Genomic DNA, 27855 nt, shown 5'->3' with positions numbered 1-27855 from the left:
CCCAAAATTCTCTTTGCTTTTTTCAGAATGACCTTCAAGTAATTTTCTCTAGTATATATTTGTAGGGCATCATGAAGTCTTTGTAATCTTACTGCAGTCTTACCCCAATGACTAGGACATGTTCACGCATGAGAAGCAGTAGGTGTACATTACAAAACGTCAGAGGAAAGTTTGGAGAAAGAGATTTTACCCATATCTGTGCCTTAACACAAGTATGCTTACTACAAAACGCTAATGCTTATGTGTGCCTTAACGTGTCCTGTGGTATTTTAATAATCAATTGCAATGTCTTTTTATACCAACTTGAAGACCACTACAATCCTTAGTATGGTTGCACATGTACCCATATTTTAAATTTATTATAGTAGTGCAATATGTTCTGAAATTAGCTCAATGTAGCAAGGATTTTATAAAACAATCTTGTTAGTGTTACTTGTATCTCTTTTACCCACTCAATGACTTCTCAAATTCTTTTCCCTGAGAAGATCCTGGCACTTGCCCATTAGTAGCTATCTATGAATGTCTAGTTACCGCATGTTCCTACTCCTATTCATCTGCACCAAGGGAAATGTATAACGATGTCTGAACATTTTTATGGATTTTACCATTACATGCTCCATCGGATTAAGAGTGAAGCTCTGGTGTGATTAAAAGGTAAATGCCTTGCATTATTTTGGATTGCTTGCCGACTATTTCACATTAAACATGTTAGACTTTTTTGGCCATCCAGAATGTAGTGTTTTCTTTGACACTTCTTAAAGCACTATGAAAAGAATATAGATCTGCAATATGCAATATAAATACAGTTGGAGCAAGGACACAGCCACTACTGCTATCTCAATTAGATTGAGTCTACATTTCATTATGGAATGCTTAACAAATCCTGATCTAACCAAAGATCTTTAAATTTTCCCCAGAATTTGTACTTGCTTATCTTGAGGAAGGCTGTTGAGTAGTCAACAAGACTGCAAAACAAATTGCCTTTTTAGGTCTCTCTGCAACAGCGCATGCACTCTCACTTACGACAGATGTTATTTACAAGGGGTCTGCAGCACGTCCACTACTTTTTAAAAAATATATATTTTTATTGATTTTATATTTCAAAATATAATACAAATTGTTCAATTTGCAACCACAGGATAAACCAATACAATAACTAATATCTAGGTCATTTAACAATCACACCCCCCCCCCCCCAGTATGCACTTCACGAACACTTCTAGTTTTACAGTATCATTTCTGGCTGAACCCTCCATGGGTTTATCCTTAATTGTTTATTTTATATAGGCATTCGCTCGTGACCAGTGTGGGCCTTGTTTTGCATGCATGAGTTCCCTGGCTGCCTGAGGAGGGCACCATCCGGATTAGTATAAGCAGATAGCTACCCTGGTTTTCTGCTCCTCACGTGTCGCTGGGACTGTGGTGACGAAAATTTGATGGACAATTATTACTAGAGAGATGGGAGGAAATGATATGTGCGCGCTATGGTGCCTGGGTGCCCTATGAATTTTGTTTCCGTAATGGGGGATGCAGGGGAATTTATGTCGTGATTATCGCTACTATATGTGCCCCAATTCAAGGAGGCTTCTCATCGTTTTTGGCCTCCAATTTTGTTACCAAATCCTCCCAAGTGGAGCATCCTGTGTGTTGTCGCCCTTCGCGCACCATTCTTTTTAGTACCTGGTATTCAGTGCGAGCCCAGCGTATTATTAGAGAGTACCAGGATTTCAGATCGGGAGCCTTAGGGGCTTTCCAATGCATTGCTATTAATCTTTTGAACATTAAAAAGGCCAAGTCTATAAATTTGTGCAGGTGTCTTTGTTTTTTTGGTCTCTTCCTCAGTCCCAGCAGGCAGGACCCAGGGTCTGCTAACAGTGCAAGTCCCGTTAGCCCAGATACCTCCCCTACCACCTCCGCCCAGGCCGTTTGTATATTAGGGCAATCCCATACCATGGGGTAGAAGGGTGCTGACGGTATTTTGCATCTGGGGCATGTTGGTACTGAATCAGGGAACATGCGCTTTATTCTGGCTGGGGAAAGATATGTTTGATGCGTGTAACTGAATTGGGTATATCTAAATCTGGGATTCCTTGACACGCCTCTGATGTGAGACAAGGCCTTGGGCCAGTCTTCCCGTGGGATCGGGGTGGGGAGTACTGCATTCCATCTACTCCATGCTTTCCCTGCCTGTGTATCAGGAGTCTTGTTGAGGATTCTATATAGATTGGATATTATTTTTGTTTGATCACTGTATTGTAGAAGCTGGTGGAGCACTGGGGAGGTCTCTGGTTCCGAAGTGCCTATTCCCCATATTTTTCTGATTTCATGGCATACGGCATGATATGTCAGGAACTGACCCGAATTTATCTCTGTGAGGGCCTGGAGAGCCTCGAACTTCATTAATTTGCCGTCTTCAAAGCAATCCCCTACTGTCTGTATTCCTGCTTCATTCCACAGCTTTACAGCTTGCATTCCAGCTGCAGTCCCCGCCAATAGATAATTTAGCGGTATGTGTGGGGAGTAAGGAAGCTTATCCGCTCCTCTTTGCACATATTTAACCCAACACGCATGCGCGGCTGCAAGCAAAGGGTTTACCAGTACCACTTTGGGGGGCTTTGACGTCAGCCAATTTAAAAGGGGGGGGTCCCGTTCCGCCGAGGCTCTAGGCTCATGGGTTCCGCTTGCTCTGGTCTGTGAATCCAATATTGGACCCACTGAAGTTGTGCGGCAGCATAGTATCTTTCAAAATTCGGAGTTCCCAGGCCACCGTTATCCAACGGGCATTGCAATGTGGATAGCGCCACTCGCGCTCTACCACCTCCCCAAATGAGCTGCAGTAATGCTGTGTTTAAATTGCCGAAGAAACTTTTGGGAATGGTTATCGGCAGGGCCGCAAAATAATATAGGAGCCTAGGTAGAATCAACATGTTAGCAATCGCCACCTTACCGGGTGGCGAGAGCGGAAGCTTGTTCCAAAATTGTAGGGAGCCTTTTATGGAAGTTAGCGCATTCCCCAGGTTCCCGTCTCTTAAGTCTTCTGTGGCATGATATATGTTTATCCCAAGATATTTAAATGTTGTCGGGCACCACTTTAGGTGCCCTACCTCTGGGGGGTCTTGGTTGTTGGGGGCCCTTTTTGCCAGGGGGAACACACAGGACTTCTCCCAGTTTACCACAAGGCCAGACAGGCCTCCAAATTCAGCCAATAAAGACATTACAGGTGGGATAGCTGCACAACCGTTCCTGATATACATCAAAGCATCATCTGCATATAATGAAATCGTGTGATGTAACCCATTCCTAATAATTCCCCATTCGTGCTCCATGAGGCGTACTTTTGCCGCTAACGGTTCCATTGCTATGGCAAACAGTAGCGGGGATAAGGGACATCCCTGCCGTGTCCCCCTGGAAATCGGGAAACTATCAGAAATCACCCCGCCTGACTTCATCCTCGTGCTTGGATTAGAATACAATGTCCGGACCCAACAAATGTAATTAGGGCCTATTCCCATACGGGCCATCGTAGCCATCAGGAAGTCCCATTCCAGCGTATCAAAGGCCTTTTTTATGTCTAGTGAGACCACCATTTCCTCCTGTGCAATCTTGGGGGTGTCTCCTATTATACTCAGCAATCTGCGAATATTTAGGAAGGTGTTACGCTTTGGGATGAAGCCATTTTGATCTGCATGAATCAATAAGTGCATGAGGGGGGAGCACGTCCACTACTTAACATTAATCGGAATCGTCACTCTTATGTGCTGCCTTCTAATTGGCCAGCGTGTGCTGGCTTCCCTTCCTCTTCTTTCGGCAGGAACATGGACAGAGTACTTAGTGCTTTAGTTTGATTGCTGTCAGTCCGCTGATTATGCTGCGACTGAGGTACTACTTTTACTTTTTCTTCTTCCCTGTTGTCCTTATTGAACCTCATGCCTTTTATAGCTATGTTTTACCATGCCACAAGCAATTCAAATAAGCCCTTTTTTCCTTTGAAATAGATGTTTGAGACAATAGATGTTATTTGTATCTATTGTGAAAGCAAATATCTGCTTCCAAATGTATTTTTACCAAGACATGGACGCAATTGCTTTCTTTATGTGGTAGCACTTTTTTCCAACTGTCATTTTTTTTTCCTTTTTCAAGCATGGGGAGATCAACTGATTTGCTTATTGTCACACGGGTGTTGTGCAGGACCTAACAAGCATTGGTAAAGTCAATAGGTCTCACTTTTGAGACTACTGGCTCTGCCACTGTCTTTTGTTTATGCTGCGTAGCATGGGCACTGCCAACTTTGGCAATTATTTTTTACCACGGCTGCTGTGCAGCATGATTGAAAATAATAAATAACAATTATGCTGCCTCCAGCGCTAATGCACTCCCGCCCCGCCCCCAAAAAAAACACATTAGCCCTGACTGCATCATAACATTTGAAAAAAATGTCTTTTAGTAACATTGAAAATCATAAGTGCTGCTGTGCCGCATGGCTACAAAACATTGTCAGAGCCAGTAGCTCTCACAGGCGAGACAGACTAGCTTTGCCAATGGTTGTTTTGTTAAGCTTCTTTAATTACTTCCGTAAATTTGACTATATTATTGGATGTAGCAGCACCATTATTCAGTCCCAACTACTCAATCTTATAAATGGTTCAGTATCAGGCAGGCATACAATTTACCTTCACAATCAAGAAGAGCAATTAATCTATAATTTCCCATGTCCGATTTTAAACCCTCTTTAAATATAGGGACCAAGATATAACCCTTCCATGTGTCTGGCACTTTAGCAAGAATGATTTAACCAATAATAACATTCTATCCTTCCAAAACTCTGGTTCTTTCTAAAATATGCATGGATAAACCATAAGGACCAGGGGTCCTTGGAATTTTGATAAACGTGTTAAATGTAATACTCAAGGTAACCTGCACCTGCTGATTCATAATTATCACTACTATATAGATGGTCCAGTGTTTTACCCAGTCATGCTACACATTTAAGGTGAGCTTTCCTTGCCTTACGAGCACTTTTTGCTACCAAGAGCCAGAATAGCTTTGAATTCTTCAATCAAATCCACAGGACTATTTGTTGCACTCTTTTTTTTTCCTTACTCTTCTGCATCATACACCTGTAATTTACAATGAAAGCGTTGAAACCTGTATAAAGCTTGAAAGTGACTGTTTTTCCGAATGTACTCTCAATTTATGTACTATCTAATGCATTACTGATATAAACCTTCTACAAGCACAAACGCTGCCACATGTCAGACTGTTTAAACTCCTTTTGACTTGCTTATGATTTGTGCTCTTTTGTTCCACCCCAAATTCTTTCATGGTCGACAGCCAGAAGTTCAATGTTGTAGGAAAATCTAAGCTCTAGTTTCAATGGAACCACTCCCTAATTTCATGTATGCTGCCAATTTTCCTTATTTCCTATTTGTTACTCATAATTGAGGTCATTTTTCCACTGTCTTCAATGTCAGGTATTGCCTTGACTAACACGTGCAAGAGCTAACAACCTGGGGAATGGGATCAGTTTCTAAATTACAAAATCAATTGCCAACAGTTTCTGGGTGCCTGTTGTCAAAGACCTTTTGTGGACAATACCATTATTTGGAGTGGGTTTTGGGTCAGTTTATTGCTTACCACTGGTTGGTTTTCTTGTCTCATTTGTTAATTTCTCATTCAAAGGCCTTCTACTCTCTTCCCCCTTGATTCCCTATCAATCAATCAAGCTTCTCAGTATTGCTTCCCCCAAATCCCTGGCTCATCTGTTGCTTCACTTTTTTGTAAATTAATTTTTCGTGTCCCCCCATCTCCTCCGTCACTTTCTCTGCCCATTCTGCTCAGCTTTTACTTTATTTTTACATTTGCTTCCTCCACCCCATCCATCCAGATTCTCCATTGTCCCCCCATATACATTTCCCCTTCAGGCTCACCCCTGCTTCCCTACAGTTTCCTTTAGTTATTTATTTAGTTATTTATTTTGGAGAGCCCTGCAGCTGCCTTTTGCTGTTAGGCGGCTCCTTCCCTTAAATACATTTCTACACATATCTTACAAATTGTTTATTTACTGCTCCAAGATGGGTGCCCTCCATCTTGAAATGGTCTCCGTCTTGCTCTATGTTCATATCATCAGGTTAGGCCACCAGAGCATTATGATGCATATGCAACCCCGTTTTCCATTTTTAATGATTTTTACAGATAAATTAAGAAAGAAAACCATTTATTTTCCTATCTGTATTCATTTTTAAATGTGGATTAAAACATAAATTTGTTTGTTTTTTGTGTGATTATGAATGCTCTCAAGTCATGACTGCCATGCCAATAGAAGTGGGATAAAGGGGAGGGAAGAAATACATTTTAGTAATGAGGATTAAACAGCAGTAGATATGCACAAAGTTGTTACTGAAAACTAAATGGTTTCATAGAAGTATATTGATTTGTCATATGTGGGTGTTCATACTACCGGAACCTGTTGGGCATTCAAGTAAGCGTGTGCATTTACTGGGTCAGGAAAAGTGGAAATTAAAACAAGTTACTTACCTGTAACTACAGTTATCCAGTATTGGTATCTTTCATAAATTCACATGCTTGATCATCCTAGTCATCGAAGTGGGAGTCCCACGGTACATAAAATAGCAATTATTAATAAATATATATTTTTTTTCTATAGGCCATAATGGAAACACGAGCCACTCATATAGCCTATTCAAGTCCTTTTGTGAAAAGGACCAAAACCTGCCTGCTGGCCGATCAGGCACCAGCAGCCTCTAGAACACTCTCCAGAGAAGCTCCTACCCTCAGATTTTCTAGCACGAGAGTGAAAAGATTATAACCAGAGAGGAAATGCGAGCGTCTAAGGGGAGGAGGGTGGGTCGCATGTGAATTTATGAAAAATACCAATACTGGATAATGAAAATGTCACTTACCCAGTGTACATCTGTTCGTGGCATCAGTCGCTGAGATTCACATGGTATGCATGAGCTCGCCATCTGGTGTTGGGTCGGAGTGTTACAAGTTGTTTTTCTTCGAAGAAGTGTTTTCGAGTCACGGGACCGAGTGACTCCACCTTCTGTGCTCATTGCGCATGGGCGTCGACTCCATCTTCGATTGTTTTCCCCGCAGAGGGTGAGGTAGGAGTTGTACTATAGTAATAGTGCCCGCGCAATGAAAAATGTAAGTATGTACCTATTAAAGGATTAAGTAATATATACAAATGTACAAAATTGAAGGTAACTTCTGAACTGCTACAGGCTTCCGGGGAGGTGGGTGGGTCCATGTGAATCTCAGCGACTGATGCCACGAACAGATGTACACTGGGTAAGTGACATTTTCAGTTCGATGGCATCTGTCGCTGTAGATACACATGGTATGCATAGACTAGTAAGCAGTTAGTTCCCCATAAGCGGTGGTTTAGCCTGTAGGAGTAGAAGTTGTCTGAAATAGAGTTCTTAATACAGCTTGACCTACTGTAGCTTGTTGTGCGGATAGCACATCTATACAGTAGTGTTTGGTGAATGTGTGAGGCGTAGACCAAGTGGCTGCCTTACATATTTCCTGCATTGGGATGTTTCCTAAAAAGGCCATTGAAGCACCTTTTTTCCTTGTTGAATGTGCCCTGGGAGTAATGGGCAGTTGTCTTTTTGCTTTAAGGTAGCAGATTTGGATGCATTTAACTATCCATCTGGCTATACCTTGTTTTGATATTGGGTTACCTGCATGAGGTTTTTGGAATGCAATAAATAGCTGTTTAGTTTTTCTGATGTTCTTTGTTCTGTCAATGTAGTACATTAATGCTCTTTTGACATCTAATGTATGTAGTGCTCTTTCAGCCACAGAATCTGGCTGTGGGAAAAATACTGGTAGTTCTACCGTTTGATTTAGATGGAATGGTGAAATAACTTTTGGTAAAAATTTTGGATTAGGTCGTAGGACGACCTTATTTTTATGTATTTGTATAAAAGGCTCTTGTGTTGTGAACGCTTGAATTTCACTTACTCTTCTTAGAGATGTAATGGCGATGAGAAAGGCAACTTTCCAGGTTAGGAATTGTATTCCGCAAGAGTGCATGGGTTCGAAAGGTGGGCCCATGAGTCTTGTTAGAACCACGTTTAGGTTCCATGAAGGAACAGGTGGTGTTCTTGGTGGTATAATTCTTTTAAGCCCTTCTATAAATGCTTTGATAACTGGTATCCTATACAAGGAAGTTGAATAGGTAGTTTGCAGGTATGCAGATATTGCTGCAAGGTGTATTTTAATAGAAGAGAAGGCTAGCTTTGCTTTTTGTAAATGGAGCAAGTAATTTACTATATGTTTTGGAGTTGCATCTAGCGGTTGTATCTGATTATGATGGCAGTACCAAACAAATCTTTTCCACTTACTTGCGTAGCAGTGTCTAGTGGATGGCCTTCTGGCCTGCTTTATGACTTCCATACACTCTTGGCTAAGTTGTAAGTGTCCGAATTCTAGGATTTCAGGAGCCAGATTGCTAGATTCAGCGATGCTGGGTCCGGGTGTCTGATCTGTTGGTTGTGTTGCGTTAACAGATCTGGTTTGTTGGGCAGTTTGATGTGTGGTACTACAGACAGATCTAGCAGTGTTGTGTACCAGGGTTGTCTTGCCCAAGTTGGTGCTATTAAAATGAGTTTGAGTTTGTTTTGACTCAATTTGTTTACTAGGTAAGGAAGGAGAGGGAGAGGAGGAAAAGCGTAAGCAAATATTCCTGACCAGTTCATCCATAGGGCATTGCCTTGGGATTGCTTGTGTGGGTATCTGGACGCGAAGTTTTGGCATTTTGCGTACTCTTTTGTTGCAAATAAGTCTATTTGTGGTGTTCCCCAGAGTGTGAAGTAGGTGTACAGAATCTGTGGGTGGATTTCCCATTCGTGGACTTGCTGGTGATCTCGAGAGAGATTGTCTGCCAGCTGATTCTGGATCCCCGGAATAAACTGTGCTATTAGACCAATCTGATGGTGGATTGCCCACTTCCATATTTTTTGAGCTAACAAGCTTAACTGCGTTGAATGTGTTCCTCCTTGTTTGTTTAGATAATACATCGTTGTCATGTTGTCTGTTTTGACAAGGATGTATTTGTGGGTTATGATTGGTTGGAAAGCTTTTAGTGCTTGAAAAACTGCTAATAATTCTAGATGATTTATATGCAGTTTTGTTTGATGTATGTTCCATTGTCCTCTTATGTTGTGTTGATTGAGATGTGCTCCCCACCCTGTCATGGAAGCATCTGTTGTTATTACGTACTGTGGCACTGGGTCTTGGAAAGGCCGCCCTATGTTTAAATTTATACTGTTCCACCATAGAAGCGAGAGGTAAGTTTGGCGGTCTAGCAACACCAGATCTAGAAGGTGACCCTGTGCTTGAGACCACTGTGAGGCTAGGCACTGTTGTAAGGGCCTCATGTGCAGTCTTGCGTTTGGGACAATGGCTATGCATGAGGACATCATGCCTAGGAGCTGTAGTATTGTTCTTGCTTGTATTGTTTTGTTTGGAGACATGTGTTGAATGACCCTGTTGAAATTGTGGATCCTTTGTGGAGTTGGCGTTGCTACTCCTTTTGTCGTGTCTATTATGGCTCCTAGATATTGCTGTACTTTGCTTGGCAGAATGTTTGATTTTGCAAAGTTGACGGTGAACCCTAGTTTGTAGAGGGTTTGTATGACTTGATTTGTGTGGTTTGAGCATTGTGTGAGCGAACTGGTTTTGATTAGCCAGTCGTCTAGATACGGGAACACATGTATTTGCTGCCTTCTGATGTGTGCAGCGACTACTGCTAGGCATTTTGTGAATACTCTTGGAGCGGTTGTTAAACCAAAAGGCAATACTTTGAATTGGTAATGTATTCCTTTGAATACAAACCTTAGATATTTCCTGTGTGATTGATGTATTGGTATATGGAAATATGCGTCCTTGAGGTCTAGGGTTGTCATGTAGTCGTATTTTTTGAGCAATGGTAACACTTCTTGTAGTGTGACCATGTGAAAGTGGTCTGATTTGATGAATGTGTTTACTACTCTGAGGTCTAGAATTGGTCTCAGTGTTTCGTCCTTTTTTGGTATCAAGAAGTACAGTGAATAAACTCCTGTGTTTATTTGTGTGCTTGGTACTAATTCTATTGCATTTTTTTGCAGTAGTGCTTGAACTTCTATCTCTAGAAGCTGTGAATGGTATTTTGTTAAATTTTGTGATTTTGGTGGTATGTCTGGAGGGAATTGCAGGAATTCTATGCAATAACCATGCTGGATAATTGCTAGGACCCATGTGTCTGTAGTTATTTTGTCCCATGCTTCGTAATATTGACGTATCCTCCCCCCCACTGGTGTTGTGTGGGAGGGGTGTGTGACATGTGAGTCACTGCTTGTTGGTAGTGGTTTTGGGGCTTTGAAATCTTCCCCTATTCCTAGGGAATTGCCCCCCTCTATACTGGCCCCGAAAACCTCCCCTGTACTGTCCCTGGTAGGTGGGCGGTGCGGACTGTGAGGTGCTAGCTTGTGTGGCCTGACCCCGAAACCCTCCTCTAAAAGGTGTTTTGCGGAAGGTGTTATAAGATCCTCTGCTCTGCGGGGAGTAGAGTGCGCCCATGGCCTTGGCAGTGTCAGTGTCCTTCTTGAGCTTTTCTATAGCTGTGTCGACCTCCGGACCGAACAGAAGTTTCTCGTTTACTGGCATGTTAAGCACTGCCTGTTGAATTTCTGGCTTGAATCCAGACGTTCTGAGCCATGCGTGCCTACGGATGGTAACCGACGTATTAATGGTTCTTGCGGCCGTGTCTGCTGCATCCATGGAGGAGCGTATTTGATTGTTGGAAATGTTTTGACCCTCCTCAACAACCTGTTTTGCTCTTTTTTGCAGATCTTTTGGGAGATGTTCAATGAGATGCTGCATCTCATCCCAGTGGGCTCTGTCGTATCGCGCTAGCAGCGCTTGTGAATTTGCGATGCGCCACTGGTTTGCTGCTTGGACAGCAACCCTCTTCCCGGCTGCATCGAACTTCCTACTTTCTTTATCTGGGGGAGGTGCATCCCCAGAAGTGTGTGAGTTTGCCCGTTTCCTGGCAGCCCCTACCACCACAGAGTCTGGTGGCAGCTGAGAGGTGATGAAGACAGGGTCCGTAGGAGGCGCCTTATACTTTTTGTCCACCCTAGGCGTCACTGCCCTACTTTTAACTGGCTCCTTGAAAATGTCCTTTGCATGGCGTAGCATGCCTGGGAGCATCGGCAGGCTTTGGTAGGAGCTGTGGGTTGAGGAGAGGGTGTTAAATAAAAAATCATCCTCTACTTGTTCCGAGTGTAGTTCCACATTATGGAATAGAGCTGCTCTAGCCACCACTTGCGAGTAGGCTGTGCTGTCTTCCGGTGGTGATGGCCTAGTTGGGTATGTGTCTGGGCTGTTATCAGACACTGGTGCGTCGTACAAGTCCCACGCATCCTGATCTTGGTCGTCGTGGCTCATGGCGGTGTGAGCTGGCGAATGTGACGGGGTGTAAGTTGGCGAAGCCGGAGTTACAGGTGGAGGCGAGGGAGGAGGTGTTACCTTTTGTGTTGTTTGTTGCTGAGGAGTAAACTGAAGCGTTCTCTTTAGTTTGACAGGTGGGAGGGTACTGATCTTCCCAGTCCCCTGCTGAATAAAGATACGCTTTTGCGTGTGATCCACGTCAGTGGATTGCAGTTCTTGTTCAAATCTATGTTTCTTCATTTGAGAAGACATAGAATGCTCTTCGGTATAGGAGCCAGAAACAGGGTCTGATGTCGCTTTTTTCGGCTCCGAAAGCCCTGTCGATTGTTTTTTCGGCTCCGAGGTAACCTTCCTCTTTTTCTGTGCCGAAAATTCTTGGCCTCTATGTTCTTCGGCGCCACTGTCTCGGCGTCGATCGGTGTCGACACCGAACTCTCGGTGTCGATGCTTCTGTTTAGCACTCTCTCGGTCCCGAGGAGGCTGCGTGCCGGTGTCTCGACCGAAGTCGGACGATCTCGACACTGAATGGGCCTTTTTCGGTGCCGATTGTTGGTCACCGAGAATTTGGGTGGAGCCATGGCCGGTTGGCAGTGGCGTCCCCTGGGCCTTCTTTCCTTTTTTAAGGTTTGATCTCGACGTCTTACTCACAGTTCTTGTAGAGTGTAGCTCGTCGGAGTCTGAATCCTGGATGGAAAAGGATTCCTCCTGTTCCTCTTCTGTCTCGAACTGTGGACGCTCTTTTGGCGTGGACGCCATCTGGAGTCTTCTCGCTCGACGGTCGCGCAGAGTTTTTCGGGACCGGAACGCCCGACAGGCCTCACAGGATTCTTCGCTGTGCTCGGGTGACAGGCACAGATTACAGACCGAGTGTAGGTCCGTATAAGGATATTTGTTGTGGCATTCGGGGCAGAATCGAAACGGGGTCCGATCCATCGGCGTTGTCCTCCACGCGGTCGGGCCGACTAGGCCCCGACGGGGTGCCGAAATCTACCCCGAAGGGCACCGAGGCGCTTCGATGTTGAACGCGTCGTCGTATGTGTCTATCTCTAACCGGATCGCAACGATACCGTCGAAAATCTTCCGTCTTCAGCTAACTTTCCGTTCCGAAACTCGGAGCGACAGGAACACGTCCGAACCCGATGGCGGAAAGAAAACAATCGAAGATGGAGTCGACGCCCATGCGCAATGAGCACAGAAGGTGGAGTCACTCGGTCCCGTGACTCGAAAACACTTCTTCGAAGAAAAACAACTTGTAACACTCCGACCCAACACCAGATGGCGAGCTCATGCATACCATGTGTATCTACAGCGACAGATGCCATCGAACCTGTAGTTACAGTTGAGTAACTTGTTTTCTTATCCAGTATTGGATCTTTCATAAATTCACATGCTTGAATCTGAATAGCCAGCAGTACTGTCGATAAACGTTATACTCGCAGTGGATGGAGGGTGCGAGCATAGACATCCTCTAAAACATATTATCAAATAGATAGCTCATAAATCTTGTATTACGAACTTAAACAAATATACCTTAAATATACACATATACATAGATATAAAAGCATGTCAAACTATATTGGATAGCAATTATAGACTTTTGCATATAAAATAGTTTCTACACAATCAAGGAAAGGTATCACCTTAATGAAAGAGATGACGTTAAACAGCTTGTCCAACTAGAGAGTCAGTTCTCTGCGAGGACTCCAAACAATAGTGCTGCGTAAAGGAGTGCGTAGTCTTCCATGTCGCAGCTTGACATATTTTATCCAGGGCAATACCCTGAAACAGTCGTACTGTGACAAACTTTTTTCTGGAAATACTGACAGCCAAATTGGTTAGTTTCTGCTGCCGTGACGGGGTGAGGTATGCTTTATTTTTGATGGTGTCTAATTCTGCACCCAAGAAGCCTCTCCTGCATGAGGGAAGGATGAGGGACTTCTGTAGATTTACTGTTAGCCCCAAACTGCAGAATAACTTCAGGCAAAGCGTTTGTAGCCCTGGAGGCTAGTAGTGAAGAAGGAGCTTTTATGAGCCAGTCGTCCAGGTATGGAAACGCCTGGAAACCCCTGTTGCGGAGAAAACCTGCGACTGGGGCAAGGCATTTTGTAAAAATTTGTGGAGCTGACTTCGGATCGAATGGGAGAACTTTGAACTGATAATGGGCACCAGCTACAGTAAAGCAGAGATATATGCAATGTTTTTGATGTATTGGTATGTGGAGATAAGCATCCTGGAGATCCATTGTTGTCATAAAATCTCCAGGATTGAGAAGGTGTAGGATATCCGACAGCGTGATCATCCAAAAAGATTGTTTCCGAAGGAACTTATTGAGCTTCCTGAGATCTAATATCGGTCTCCATTCCCCTGACTTCTTCTTTATCAGGAAGAAATGGGAATAGAACCCAAGACCTTCTTGCTGAACTGAAATCCTTTCTATAGCTCCCTTGGCAAGCATCAGGAATACTTCCTGCTGAAGCATATCAGATTTAATCACTGCACTACTAAATGCTCTGTCTAGCATTTTTTCCTGCTTTTACTTTCTCAGTTTCAATTTATCCCAGCATCCATTTCATCAACTTGTGATACATTATTTACCACACTCATATCGCCATCATGATCTTAGAAATATAACTGTATGTACGGAATTAAGTAATAATATTAGAAAAATACATGAAAAATGCACAAACAAGTGATTACCTTTACCCCCTCCCCCATAATGAGTTATCTAAAAACAGATGGTCCTCCGGCTTCTCTCCCTTGAAACCCTTAATTTGACACAACAGCTTTTTGTCCATGTAATAATAGCATAGGGACCTTTCGGGACTATCTTACCCTAGCATTATTTGATTATACTAATAACCAGTCTAGTCAAAAAGGATTCCATCATTTCCTTAAAATATCGAGCTGAATCGCGGTTTTGGCAATCTTTTCAAGTATGCTGATTTCTATGCCCATTTTTGAGAATTGGCATACTAATGCTGCAACTACAGAAGTCACAGTACTTGTTAATGAAGACACTGCTGGCATCAGTAAAACAGTCTCACTACGTTCCAAATGAGTGCCTTATTTCTTCATGATCAGTAATAATTGTAATGGTATTTGTGGTAGATCAAAAAAATTATGGGAGGTTGAAATGTGATGAAAATGGGTCTAAAAAGGTGGGACTGCTTTGACAAATGACATAATGGTTTAGCTCTGTTAAATCTTGAAGGAAGCTGGCCTGGTGTGTGGTGAGCACCTAGGGTATTATCACTGTATACCAGGTCCTGGTATCCCGTATTAGTGAGGTGTAGTCAGTGTCTAGGAAGCCAGGCTCTCTATAGGTAGCTGTGGATGACCAGCCAAGGCTTATCTAGGAGACATGCAAACTTATGCAATGCCACTGCAGTCACACAGCACTTACACACATAAAGGAACCACACAGTGTTACAAAAATAAAGGTACTTTATTATGGTAACACAAATACCAAAATACTATATAGGCAATACCCCAGCTGGAGTGGAGTGTCTGGTCGTGACAGGAGCCAATACCCACCCATCTGTGGATGCAGCACATTAGCAGCTGAAGATTTCCTGAAGTGATGCAGTTGATGTTACATAGTGGAAGAAGGATTGCAGTCTGTCAGTGGTGTGGATAAACCACCAACAGGCCTTGGCAAAGGCAAATGTCGGAGAAGAAATGTGGAGCTCCTGGGGACCAGCAAGGTCCAGGGAGACTCAACCCACGGAAGGGACTCCCAGGTGACCCTCAGCAGTGAGGAGAGCGACAGGAAGAGGTGCAGCCCCCACAGGCAACAAGCACAAGACTCGAGGTGAGGCCCACACAGCACACCTAGAAAGGAGTCCCACATTGCTGGAAAGCATGCAGAGGGCTGTGTGTCGCAGGGAAGAGAGCTGGGGGCAGGGCTACACGGAGCCTGAAGATCACTTGGAGGAGATGCCAACAAGCCTTGGTAGCTGCAAGGGATGTGGTGCACGGCGGTATTGTCTTGTGTCGAGATGCAATGGCTTACTGTCTCCCAAGTTGGACAGCTGGTAGAGAGGACCATGGGGCCACTCCAGACCACCACCCGTGATGCAGGATCCAGGCAGCTCTGGAGGAGTGGAGATGCACACTGCCAGTCGTTGTTGCAGTTGGTGCCTGCGGATGCAGGGGAGTGACTCCATCACTCCAAGGGTGATTCCCTCTTGCTTCTTGTGCAGGCTGAAGAAGCGTCGCCCTTAGAGTATGTGCAGCTGGGGAAATGTTGCAGTTGCTGGAAAGAGCCAGAGAAACAATGTTGCAGAGCAGAGTTGTTGCTATAGATGCAGACTGTCGGTTCCTTCATACAACCAATAGCTTTCAAGAGGACTCAAACAACAAGGATACAGGAGGAGTGGCGGGTGGCAAGACACCAACCACTGCCAGCAACTGACCACTTCCTAATGTCACTGCTTTGTGTGGCACAGACTCTATTGACTGTTCCTTAACCACTTTCTATATTCCATGCTAGTAGGACACTGGACTCTGGATCCCAATTATTGTGTCCTCTACTCTACTGATTGCATCCACCATGACTGATCCAATCACCTGAAGTATAGTTTTCTATCCAGTAACACTATTCATTTTTGTTCGAATGGAAACAAACAAACCCATCACTAAAAACTGCCCACTGCCTCTCTTTGTCATCTGTCTGGAATGTTGAATGCTAATCACATGTCATGTACATCTTTAGACATTAGGAGACAATGGATGGAGGGAGATGTTTCGGTAGTGTCATGCTGAGGATGACTAACAACACAATGTCACAGGTGTCTGGTCATATCAAACGTTTTATTGTACTGTATTGCACATAAGCTGTGAAGAATGTCTGCACAGCCATAGCCAAGAACATCCCAGCAATATGGAGTCAGGCCAGATATCCAATTACCAACGTTCCCCAGACCATACCAGAAAGGGCTTGTATGTCCCGTAGATTAGGCAGAGTTTAGAATTTTGTCTCTAGTTTGACCCTTATCATATTACCAAAACCAACTCCACATACGCCATGGCATAGACAGAGGGCAGTACAACAGAGCCTAGGCCCAGGCCCAGGCCCAGGCACATGCCCATGCCCATGCCCTTCCCATAACAATCAGCAGGCACCTGGTGGAATGTCACAAACCTGTTTCAGTGTTGTCACGCAGGCACACTGGCCTGCAATGAGGTAACACATTAACAGCCACTAACGGGTCATACAGGATTAATGTTGTCACAATGTGATGGTAGAAGGAATGGACTGAACAGGATGACATGTTACAAGGCCACATGATCACACACACGCGACCACTGGACCAACACACCAGGGCAAACAGGTCTATTGTGTAGCTCAGATTCATGCCCTCCCACTGTGCAGGAAGCCTGGCCATAGGACTCATACACCCCAAATCTGCAACCAACAGTACCTGGATCAATCCATGTCCACTTCACATGTCAGAAAAGCAACAGCCATCTGCCCACTCTGAAATGCCCACATGAGGATGACATGGTGAAGACACCTGAAAGGAATAAGTGACATACAGGGAGTTTAGGCAGGTAAAGGCATCCATAAAACACAAACCTAATTTCAAGCTACAGTTGTTTGACTGACAGTGCTATGTGACTGCCCCAGACAAAGGAGATCCTCAAGAGAGTCACATCTTCAAGCCAGATTTAGCCAACAAAACAGGGCTGTATGATGCATAACATGAGATGTCCTGTCTCATGGTGACAGAGATACCCTTCTAAACAAATAGTGACCCACTACAGTACCCCATGCAGTCACGCTAATCACAGAACATCACATACTTACACTCAAGCGAAGCACTGCTTGACGAGATCTACCCGCATGTCTCCACCTTCATCCTCATCACTGTCATCCTCAGTTGGCATTTCAGGAGGATCACCTGGTGGCACTGCTAGCTCCCCCTCATCAGGGTTGTATGGGATGTTTCTCCTCAGGGCAAAGTTGTGGAGCATTCAGTAGGCCACAATGATCTTGAACACTTTTGCGGGTGAGTAAAGGATGGCTCCACCAGTCTTGTCAATGGCCCGAAATCTTGCCTTCAGGAGCCCAAAAGTCTGCTCCATGGCACTCCGTGTTTTTCCATGTGCCTCGTTGAAGCAGACTTTCCATGGCACAACTGGGTTCCTCACTGGTGTTGTCGCGTAGGCTCTCATTATTCTAATGAGACTACTGGATTTTGAGCAGCAGAATCGGCCGCGGTGTGGGAGACTAAGTCTAACCCACTGCAGGTGACACCTGTTGCTCCAATCCAGGTTTTGCTCCATCCAGGGATAGGGTTGACTGAGCAGCCGGCGCATGACAGACTTGGCTTCTCAGGGAAGTCGTGATCACTCAGGTCTCATCTGGTTCTCTTATATACAGTTCAGTCTCATATATAAATGACATACAGATACAATATATGTTTCAATAATGAGTTTAATAAAATGACTGCATCTTAGATAGCAAAGCGTGAGCTGCAATAACCAGGACGACACAACATGACAGCATTAGAATTGTGACCAGGAGAGTGAAGCATAAAAACAACGCTATCATATTGTCACTACCATCAGTGGACTAATTCCTACCTAAGCTAGGATAGAGCACAGCATGTTAAGCTCTATGTCTGTCCTTCCGGTTCCCCTGGGAAGACATCAACCCCTATACCTGAGCAAAGGCCTGCGGTCTGCGTTAACATCTGTAGTGAAGCATTCGGCATTCAGAATACAGTTGTGGTTCCCTGGCTGAAATCTCCCTCTAGCGTGTAAGGGACAAGGAAGTGTTTTTATAATAACACAGCTGATGTTCTGAGAAAACGTCCCTACATAAGGATGTGTATTTTCTACGAATGTTGGAGACTAATCTCCTACCACGTTCACCAGCAATGTACCGTGCTGTAGCCTTGGAAGAAGTGCTGGCCTAGGCAAAAACAGTTAGATAAACGAAAATAAAACAAGACTGTAAAAATGGTTATTGTAACAATAATAAGATGAGGCTGAATAAAATATATCTAGGTTAAAGGGCACAGCGGCCTGGTGTGTTAAAATAACGTGCATGGAGCTAAAACTAAAATGGCTACACAACAGTGTCAACAACCAGGGACGGTTTGGGTATGCAGAATCCCCTTTAAGAGAATGTAACGTGTGCTACCATGACTCCAAAGATTCACTGGCAGCAGACATAGCATACAAAAACATGACATATGTTACTTAGCAGCCAGCCAGGCCCTCTCTGGGTACAGTCATGTCATCAGTTGTGAAAACGCGCTGTTCCGCATGATGAAGGCATCATGGACTGAACCCGGCTACCAAACACAGACATGGGAAATGAAGAGGTCTACCAAACAAACTACTTGGACATTGATGAAATGCTAGTTCTTACTGTTCCGATAGATCTGTTCATTGCCATGGAGTGGAACCAAGGCCACATGGGTATCATCAATGGCTCCAACAACACCTGGGATGTGTGCCAAACCATAAAACTCTGCCTTGACGTGGTCAAAATCCTCACATTGAGGAAAGCGGATGTAGCTGTCCAGGGTTTTTAACACTGCTGAGAGAAAATCCTTCAAGATCAGACTGAACATAGGCTGGGACATCCCCGCAGTTACGCCCACTGTATCATGAAAGGACCCTGTGGCCAGGAAGTACAACACTGACATTACTTGTGCAATTGGTGGTATGCTATTTGAATGACGGATGGCTGGCATAAGATCTGACTTCAACTGACGACAAAGATACACGAATGTCTGCCTATCTAGGTGGTAAATCTGGATGACGTGTCTGTCCTCCATGGCCTACAATGCTGCTGTGGACGGTACACAGGAGATTGTCTGATCCTTCTCCTCCCATTGGATAACATTGCTGCCTATGGCGGTCTTGGCCCAATGGCGGTGTCCGCTGGCAGTGAAGGTCACGGACGTAACCACCATCTTCAGATGAATCCTTCACTCGATTCCTGATACTGCTGCAAGCAAGACCTTCACTGCCTGAGCTGCTGTGTACCACCTCTGGAAGCAATCATGCCACGTCCAACAGGTGATAGAGCCCCTGCCTTCTCGCCATAAGAACTTAAGAAGCTGTTGGATGAGGTCCTACCTCTGTTTGGACAGCTCTATGGTGCACCAGATGTGCAGCCAAGTGCCCCAAGTGCACAATTTTCTCTGTACCTCTACTAATCTTAGCCTTAGTCAGCCTAGGGTTAGGCCCAGTTTGTCAGAGTGTGTTCTGAAAGCCCTGTAGGGGCTGACAGTGTGCAATAATTGTTTCACCCATGGGCATGTATCTATGTCAAGTGACAGGTTCGGAGTCCTGTGACAATGTGCTGAGTGTGTATTGTGTGTTCTCTGACCCATATTGTGTTTGATACACATGACTAAGTGAAGTGTCATGACAGTCATCCCCAGGCAACTCTTGCCATAAAATGTGTATCATTGGTGGTAACGTGAATGCAGGACAGCAGGAGGTGTGGATGCATGTTGTGGATGTCAGCTGGTCACTATTTGAGCTCTTTCTGTGTTTGCACAGTGATCACTGGCCACATCTGGCCTTGTTATACTGTTATTCTGCAGCCACAAATGACTCACAATGCCCCTGAGGTCTGTACATAATGGACCAAATGCAATTGGCTGTCAGATACAAGAGACTGTGATGCATGTGATTTATCAAGTATGGTGTTTTGAGTGGGTCTGTCTGCTCAGCCTGCAGAGACTGAGGCCTGTCTATTGTTACTCACAGCAAAAGTCGAAATCTGGTCTGGTATTGATTCCCTCTTGCAATGCAAGTGTGACAGTGTGCCCATAGCCTGTACCCATGCACAGCATGCAATGTTGCTAAATCATGCCTCACTGACAATATGCAGCTTACTGAGCCTCAGTCAACTGATTAATATGGGAACTGCATTGGGGACAGGCTGATGATCTGTGAATGATGTGCTCTTTTCTACTCTGGCATTGTGTGTCACGTAGCCTTGACAGGTCCCTTGGTCCCATGGCCCTGTTGTCCCTCTTATCCAACTCTCTGCGCTCAATGCACTTTGGAAATTGCACATCTGCAAACAGTGTATTGGGAACTGATTTACCATGATATTGGACTCTGTGGTTTGGGCATAAAGCTGGACATGTACAATGCAAGGCCAGGTTTTGCTTAAGGTACTCTAGGTTTCGTGAACACACATGTTGAAGTGTGTATTGTAATGTTGATGTGACACACAGAGCCTCCCTCTCTACCCCCCATGGAGTAGCAGGTGCCTGCATCTGTATCTGCAAGTGTCCACACATTGACAGACTTGACTCTGTGCGCTCAACATGTCACTCCCTTCATTGTGGCACAAGCACAATGGGTCTGTATTTAGGCTGGCTGTGACCTGTAGGGACTGTCGGCAGTGGCGGACATTCATAGTTGGTGGATGTGTGTGCATATTCTTTGCTGGTTGGTGAACATGTCACTTGCCACTTTGTGTGATGTGTTCTATTGTGTTCCTGGTCAATGTAATGTAGCTAGCTGATGCCCCATAAAAGTCACAGTTGGCCTACCTGGTCAGTGCAGAGCCTGGGCTGGGGGGAGGGTGTCACCCTATTGGGGTGTGTTTGTAGTCAGGTCCCCGTGTCCAAAGACTGCTATATGCCACAGGTGGACAAGATGAAAAAGTCAGGATGCAATTAACTTGGTACACTGACCTATATGCGACTCAACCATTTTGTATTGGACTTGTGGACATAATGTGCTGTCCTGTCCTTTGCATACACGCAGGTCAACACCCATCAGAAGAAGGGGCTTTGAAGAGCCATCGCCAAGAACGTGTGGGCTATAGGAGTCCACAGCCGGCAGAGCACCCCCTGTCAGAAGAGGTGGGAGTACCCGAGACGCTGGACCCCGAAGATGTCAGAGGCCCAGCTGGGGTTGTCCTCCCAATGAGGATGGGGTGTCCGTCAGACCATGACCCCGAAATGGCTCGAATTTTGGCGGTTGCCAACCCGGAGTTGGATGGGTGTTTGAGGACAGCACAGCAGCCACAAGGTGGTGAGTAAAATTCCAATTCATGCCGGACCCTTTGCCAGGTGATTGAGTGAGGGACAGATTGCTCCCCCTGACAATGTAGGATGTGTCATGTGGCACAGTTCATCTGGATTCACATTGGTGTAGATGGACCATGTGTTTTCAACTGGTGCGCTCAACCTTTGGGAGCTGGGACCTAGGACTAAACTGTGGGGCACCCTCAGTCCCATTGCACAGCAGAGAGCACATGACTGTGTTTAAAGTACAAATCTTCTGCTTTACCTACTCTGCTGGGTATTAGTTTTCACCAACAGATCACGCCTCCCAAATGTCACAGTCCAAAGGTAGGTAGGATGTGGCTTACTGTCCACTGCCATGTTTCTGGGGATATGTGTAGATTGACATCTGCAACCCATGTCAAAGTATTTTCCATTGTATGTTGGGTGCTGGTGCCTCACAGCAGTCTCTGATGCATAGGTGCCCATCATAGTGACATGATTTACATGGTAAAATTTTGGCAGCTGTAACATGCCCCTTTCCCTTAGTAAGTGGGGAATGTGCATTGTCATTGGTGATCAGCAGTGTAGACAACATTCCAGTTGCCTGCATGTGCTCCATTCCCACTAGGATACATGACTATGCATTAGATGTAGGCATGTGCAAGCTATGCAGATGGGATGATGTCTAGAATCTCTAACAAATATGTCCATGGTGTCCTGTTGCCTTAAAGGCATCTCTGCAATGGTCGTCCATTTACTTTGATGGCCTAGACGGGACTGTGTCATCATCATATGTCGTCAGACAGATAGATTTATGACTCATACCTTGTAATTTGTCATGTATATCTGAGGTAGCCACAATGAACATGACAGGTAAGGCCAGGGTGTGGATCCACTTCATGACCATTTGTACCCTTGATGTTTAATGTTGGTTGTAGGTGCACAGCACCTGCGTGTTGTTTGGGAATTGTGCACTGACTTTTGGGATGCATCAGGGATTGCCTTGCAGTGATGTTTGCATCACTTCTGTTTGGGCTGAGGCATTCATCCACAGACAGATGCCATACTTGCCATGTCTGAGATGTGGGTGGTGATGTAGCTTTTTAATATACAACAATTTGGTGTCCTGCAGTTAGTGGTTGCAAGAGTTGTGTCCCTCATTCCTGCACAGTACAGTTGTCTACTGCAAACACTCTCAGAAGTAAACATGGAAATGAGTGTGAGACCTTGGTAGGGGCTGTTCGTGCCTTACAGGATCATTCTTGTGCGTATTCAGGAGACATCTCTTCATGATCTTTAGGACCTGACTTCATTGTTGTTTCTTGCAACGCCACGTGTGGGGCAGGTCCGAGTGGCCTTGCTACTACCTTCTGGACTCATTTTGGGCAGGCGTCACTAGTAGGACTGAACATTGTTTGGATGTGTCCATAGTGACGGGGATGTTTCCATGTCTCCTAATCCAGGTATGGCATTTTTGTACCAGTCTTGTTTGCATTTCCGTAACAGCATCTCTTATTGTTGATACATTAAATCAGTGCAAGGTGGATGCATGCATAGGCTTGTGTCTGTGTAATTGGTAGGGTACCTTACAATGAGATCCAAATGTTGGCTACCTTACAATGAGATCCCTATGTTGGCTACTGGTTCACAGGGATGTGCTGTATGTGGCACAGGTTTGTGGTGTAGTGGTTACCTAGTTGTGTTATGGTTAGTGTGGTAGCTAGACTTCATCCATACTACTGTAGTTGTCTGAGACCAGGTTTTCTCATGCGTTACCTTTGTAGTTCCAGATGGCATGCATGGTTTGGTTTTGGCACATGATGGTGCTTTGCTGACACTTCATGCCGGGGGGGGGGGGGGGCAACTTGACATAATGGTATGTTGTGCCTCTCAGAGTTGATATTGAAGTGTGTTCATGTCCATGTCATGACCTTACTTCACTTTCGTTTGGCAGCATCAGTACCGGCAGGCGAAGAAGACGGGGCTACGCCGAGTGGGAAAGCATCAGGCCACAGGACCTCCAGTCATGGCACCACTGACACAGATGGACCCAGTGGCCCGGGGACGAGGATAGTGTCACGGGGAGACTAAACATTAATCATCATTATCGGATTCCTCCTCCAGTGGTCAATGCCTAGTGGTGGCGGAACCACTGGGGACCACCTCAGTATCATCTTTGCCCGTCACCACCAGTTCTATTATCTACCTCCTGGTTGCCCCCCACCCTGTTGGCCATGCCCGCTCACCCAAGAGAGTGGGCGTCTCGTTTGCCGCAGGCATCTCTTCCCCAGCCCCCATTGCCCCTGCTGCCCTCAGAGAGGCGGCTATTGACCTATGTCAATCTCTGAGGGTTAGTCCGCCATTGTGAATGCCATCCAGGGACTGGCAACCCAAATCCAACAGAGAAATGCGTTCCTGGAGGGCATTCATAGTGCAATGGCTTGCTTACAGAGATGTTTTCAGGCTCTGACCTCCACACTGATGGCAGCCCTTGTCCCTTGACCCCTTGTCTTCCGCCCCCCCCTCCACCTTCCTCTTCCCAGTCCAAATCCCCCCTTCTCCGACCCACCCAAAGCACACAGACAGACTTGCGTGCATCCACCTCAACAGACACACAAGCACAAGCACCACAAGACACACTAGCACACACTCAGACCACATCCACCTGCTGACACAGCCTTGCCCTGACACCCGCCCATCCCCAGCATTACACACACAACATCTGGTACACCTACAGACACCACCACAGCAGTCACTGATACAGCCACCACACCCATCCTACCCGCAGACACCACCCCAGCAGACCCTCAAACATCCACTCCAGTCACCACACTTGCGGACACCACAACCCCAGACATAACTAGATGCAGCACATCCACCATACCTGCCGTCACCACCCCAAGAGACACCCATCCCCCCCACCACAGCTCCCCCCACCACGCCATCCCCACAATCCCCCTCAGCCCAAAACACAAACGCCCTCACCCACCAGACAACCACCTCACACAAGCACACCTCCCACAAACATGCACCCAAGACATTCACACATACACGTCAGATACCCACTCCCTCAACCTCCAAATCCCAACCCCTATCTGATGACCATCCTGGTGTGCCCTCCCCTGCCACGAAGGCCATCCCTCCACAGAAGGCTTGTCCCTCCCAAGCCCAAACCCAACCCAACCCTCTCCTCTCCTCTCCTCCCAAGCCCAACCCCTTCTCAAACGCTCCCGCCACCCACCACTACAAAATCATCCCTGCCCCCTTGATTACTCTACCTGTGGAAGTTACAAGGCAGTCGGGAGTTGAGCAGGAGCTTTTTGGCCAGTACAGTTTTTTGGGCTGGCCTATGGCCTTTGGTTTCCAGACATCATTTATTAATAAAGCCAACCTGTTGTTGGTATATTATTGAATACACCTTTGTCCTTCATTTCCTTCCCTAGCTTTCTGTTGTTCCTGAATGACAGTCGTTTTGTGCCTGTAGTTCTGTGCATTTGGGCTGCTTGCTGCTCCATGTGGTGTTTTTTTGCAGTATGTGAGTTTGTGTCTGTGCTGTTGTCTTCCAAGAGAAGGGCATGTGTGTTGTGTGATGGGTATGTGTGTGTGTAGCTGCAATGCTGGTGTCATGGCATTGTGTTGCGTTTGTTTTGGTATGTGTTTTTTTGTGTTGTGCAATATGGGTATGTATGGTAGGACTTGTCCCCCTGATATGGCTATTGTCTACATGTATTGTGTGTGTTCTGTTTTGTCAATGCAGACATGGTGTGTGTTGCGTTGTGCTATTTTGTTTTGCATTTGGTGTGCATGTGTCCATTTATGTGTGTGTCCCTCGCAGTTGGTAGGTGTAGGGGTATGTCCCCTGGAATGTGAATTGGGTGTGGTTTATTGCCTTGCCCTTCCCCATTGTGTAACTGTGCATGACAGTTGGTATTTGTATTGCTTGTCCCTGAGACCCAATTGGTGTCAATTCCAGTGTGCAGGTCATCTGTGGCCCTGTTCAACGTGAGTGCAGCCCCCTTCCATGTATGGTCCTGGTTCTCCTATACCACTTGTGCAGGTTTTGTTGTGGTGGTGCACTTTGTGTCTTTTGTCTCTGTGTATATTGTATATGGCATTGTGTTTCTTGTTTGTCAGTAGCAAGCTTGTTTGGTGGTTCCCTGGCCAGTGTAGGGTGCAAGTTTGCTGAATGTTTCTGTATATATGCAGTAGTTGTGCAGTTGTTGATGTGTGTGTGAATGTTGTGTGGCCTTCTGTGTCTCAGAGCCTGTGCTGTGTAGCCGTGCGTATATGTGTAGTGTTGCCATGCAGTCTGTGTGTGTGCTGGCAGAAGTGTGCGTATTGTGTCTGTGTGGGTGTCTGTGTTGGAGTATATGCGTGTGTGTTGAATGTCAAGTGTAGCTGCTGCCCATGGCACCCCCCCCCCCCCCAACCATGATGTGTTTGCTGGTGATACAAGTTTTTTTGTCAATGATACATGTAGGTGTTTGTACTTACGGTTGCTGTCGTCCACGTCAATGTTAAATCTTTTGTCTTTCGGTGAACAGGAGCAGAGACATAACATTTGGGAATGGCTCCATGGGGGCTCCGGACGAGTATGGCTGTATGCAGGTGAGTGTCTCCCTTTACACTGTCCGTTTCTGCCTTCTGATACGTGGTAGTTGAACTGCCACAATCACATTGGCGGTGTGCAACCTCCTAATAGGTCAGGTGGAAACATGGTCACCGCAGGCCAGTCAATGCTTCCAGGGAACCGCAGCGGTCTGTGCTGCCTGGTGGTGGTGGGGGTCCGCTGGCGGTCTTCTATTTGATCAACTGCCAAACTCAGAATACGGCGGACTGCTCCACCAGCCCGTTGGTGGTTGGACCGCCAAACTCATAGTCAGCCCCAAAGTCTTCTGCCCATACCACTCACTACGTTAGCGACGTACTTGCTGGGTTTCCATTACTTGCTTACTCTGAATATCTGCACTGGAAAACAAGTTACTGACAGGAAATGTTGTCACGTGCACAGTGGGTTTACGTTTCAACTGGCTTGGTAATTAATGGGAAAAGCAAGCCATTACATATAAACATGAATACCATGTTACTGTGAAATATAAAGGATACTATATATCAACTGCAAAAAAAAATTAACAGGTTATAGTTACAATGTGTGGAGACGATGATTATAAATCTCTCAAGTTACAAAAAGACTGAAGTAGACAAGCTAAACACCCACAAAAACATGACTTCCCAAACAATGATGCACTGCCTTGAGTTGTGTGTTATTCTGAGATTACAAAACCTGTTACTGGCATAAGGATGGATTCAAAGGTTGAAGAGCAATCCCTGACAATCATTTCTAGTGAATGGTAATGCGTTGCTACTTTTCCATGTCATGCACCACACTAGAACCTATATCTGCTTAGAAAAAGAAAATGCAGCTCTCCTTGCACTACGCAGCAATGTTTTTGTGATGAATAATAATTTATATAAAGATATTCTAAATCAAGACATATAAAGGCAACAAGCAGGTGACAAAAATGTCCTTAATTCCCTAGAGAGAAATATGTTTTGCCTGCTTTATACACTTCTCTCACAAGTTATAGGGGGGGCCTGTGTTTTCTCTCAGGCAATCCCTTAGAGTAACAGGGTTTGGGGTATATGTTGCTATCTTCCCTGGTCAGGTTCAGTAACCTGGAATAACGCAATATATTTGATGACAGAGGCTGTCTGAACCCTGCTTTCAGGAAGACGGTTGACTAACTTTTCAGGAGAGACCCTTTTGAAGAAGATGCAACTCTGAAGGAGACGGGGCTGTGGGAATTGAAGGCACTCTTGTGATGCAAGGAGAGAAGTGAGGTCTGGGGGACCCCAGCACATCCACATAGCACAAGAGAGGGACCCATGGAACTCACCTGGGTGTGAGCTCTTGTCTGAGCTTCTAATGCCAAAACGTTTCTGATCGTAGGAGGCTAGCAACTGCCATCCACAGTTGAAATACAAAATAAATACTAGACTAAGAAGAAATTGAAATCAGCAGAGGAGACCTTATCAGCCAGGGTGCTCCATACTAGAAGGTGGGGTGTGCACTAAAATTGTTTGGGTAGCGGGTTTTGTGACTGAGCCGAGGGTTGAATTGCAGACACAGGATCATAGTGACTGCAAACACCACAACCCTCGTTGCAGTCTCCTCTTGACTGGTGCTGGTACTTTTCACTGTAGTGTGTGTGTGCGCTAGACCTCTTTTTGCTGAGCAATAACAAACTGGTGGACTGGCATCAGGACTGACAACGCTTTGCTTTGTGGGCTGCGGATGATAACCACCAGGCAGGGTCATGCATCCCTCACCCTCTCCCCAGCAGCCACTGCCTGCGGATGAACTCTACTATTGCTACACCAAGGACAGAAACGTACAATG

At 45.5% G+C, this 27855-nt stretch overlaps 1 protein-coding gene across 4 annotated transcripts in view; it reads right to left on the bottom strand.

Moving 5' to 3' along the window:
- Nucleotides 1–27855, bottom strand: part of ERICH1 (glutamate rich 1) — a 141866-nt gene that overhangs the window by 81128 nt on the left and 32883 nt on the right. The gene's annotated exons all lie outside the window — the stretch shown is intronic.

This window comes from Pleurodeles waltl, chromosome 5 (assembly GCF_031143425.1).
Source record: "Pleurodeles waltl isolate 20211129_DDA chromosome 5, aPleWal1.hap1.20221129, whole genome shotgun sequence".
In the NCBI taxonomy this organism is placed as follows: Eukaryota; Metazoa; Chordata; class Amphibia; order Caudata; family Salamandridae; genus Pleurodeles; species Pleurodeles waltl.
Note: the sequence above shows the minus strand (reverse complement) of the source record. Positions and strands in the feature narration are given on the sequence as shown.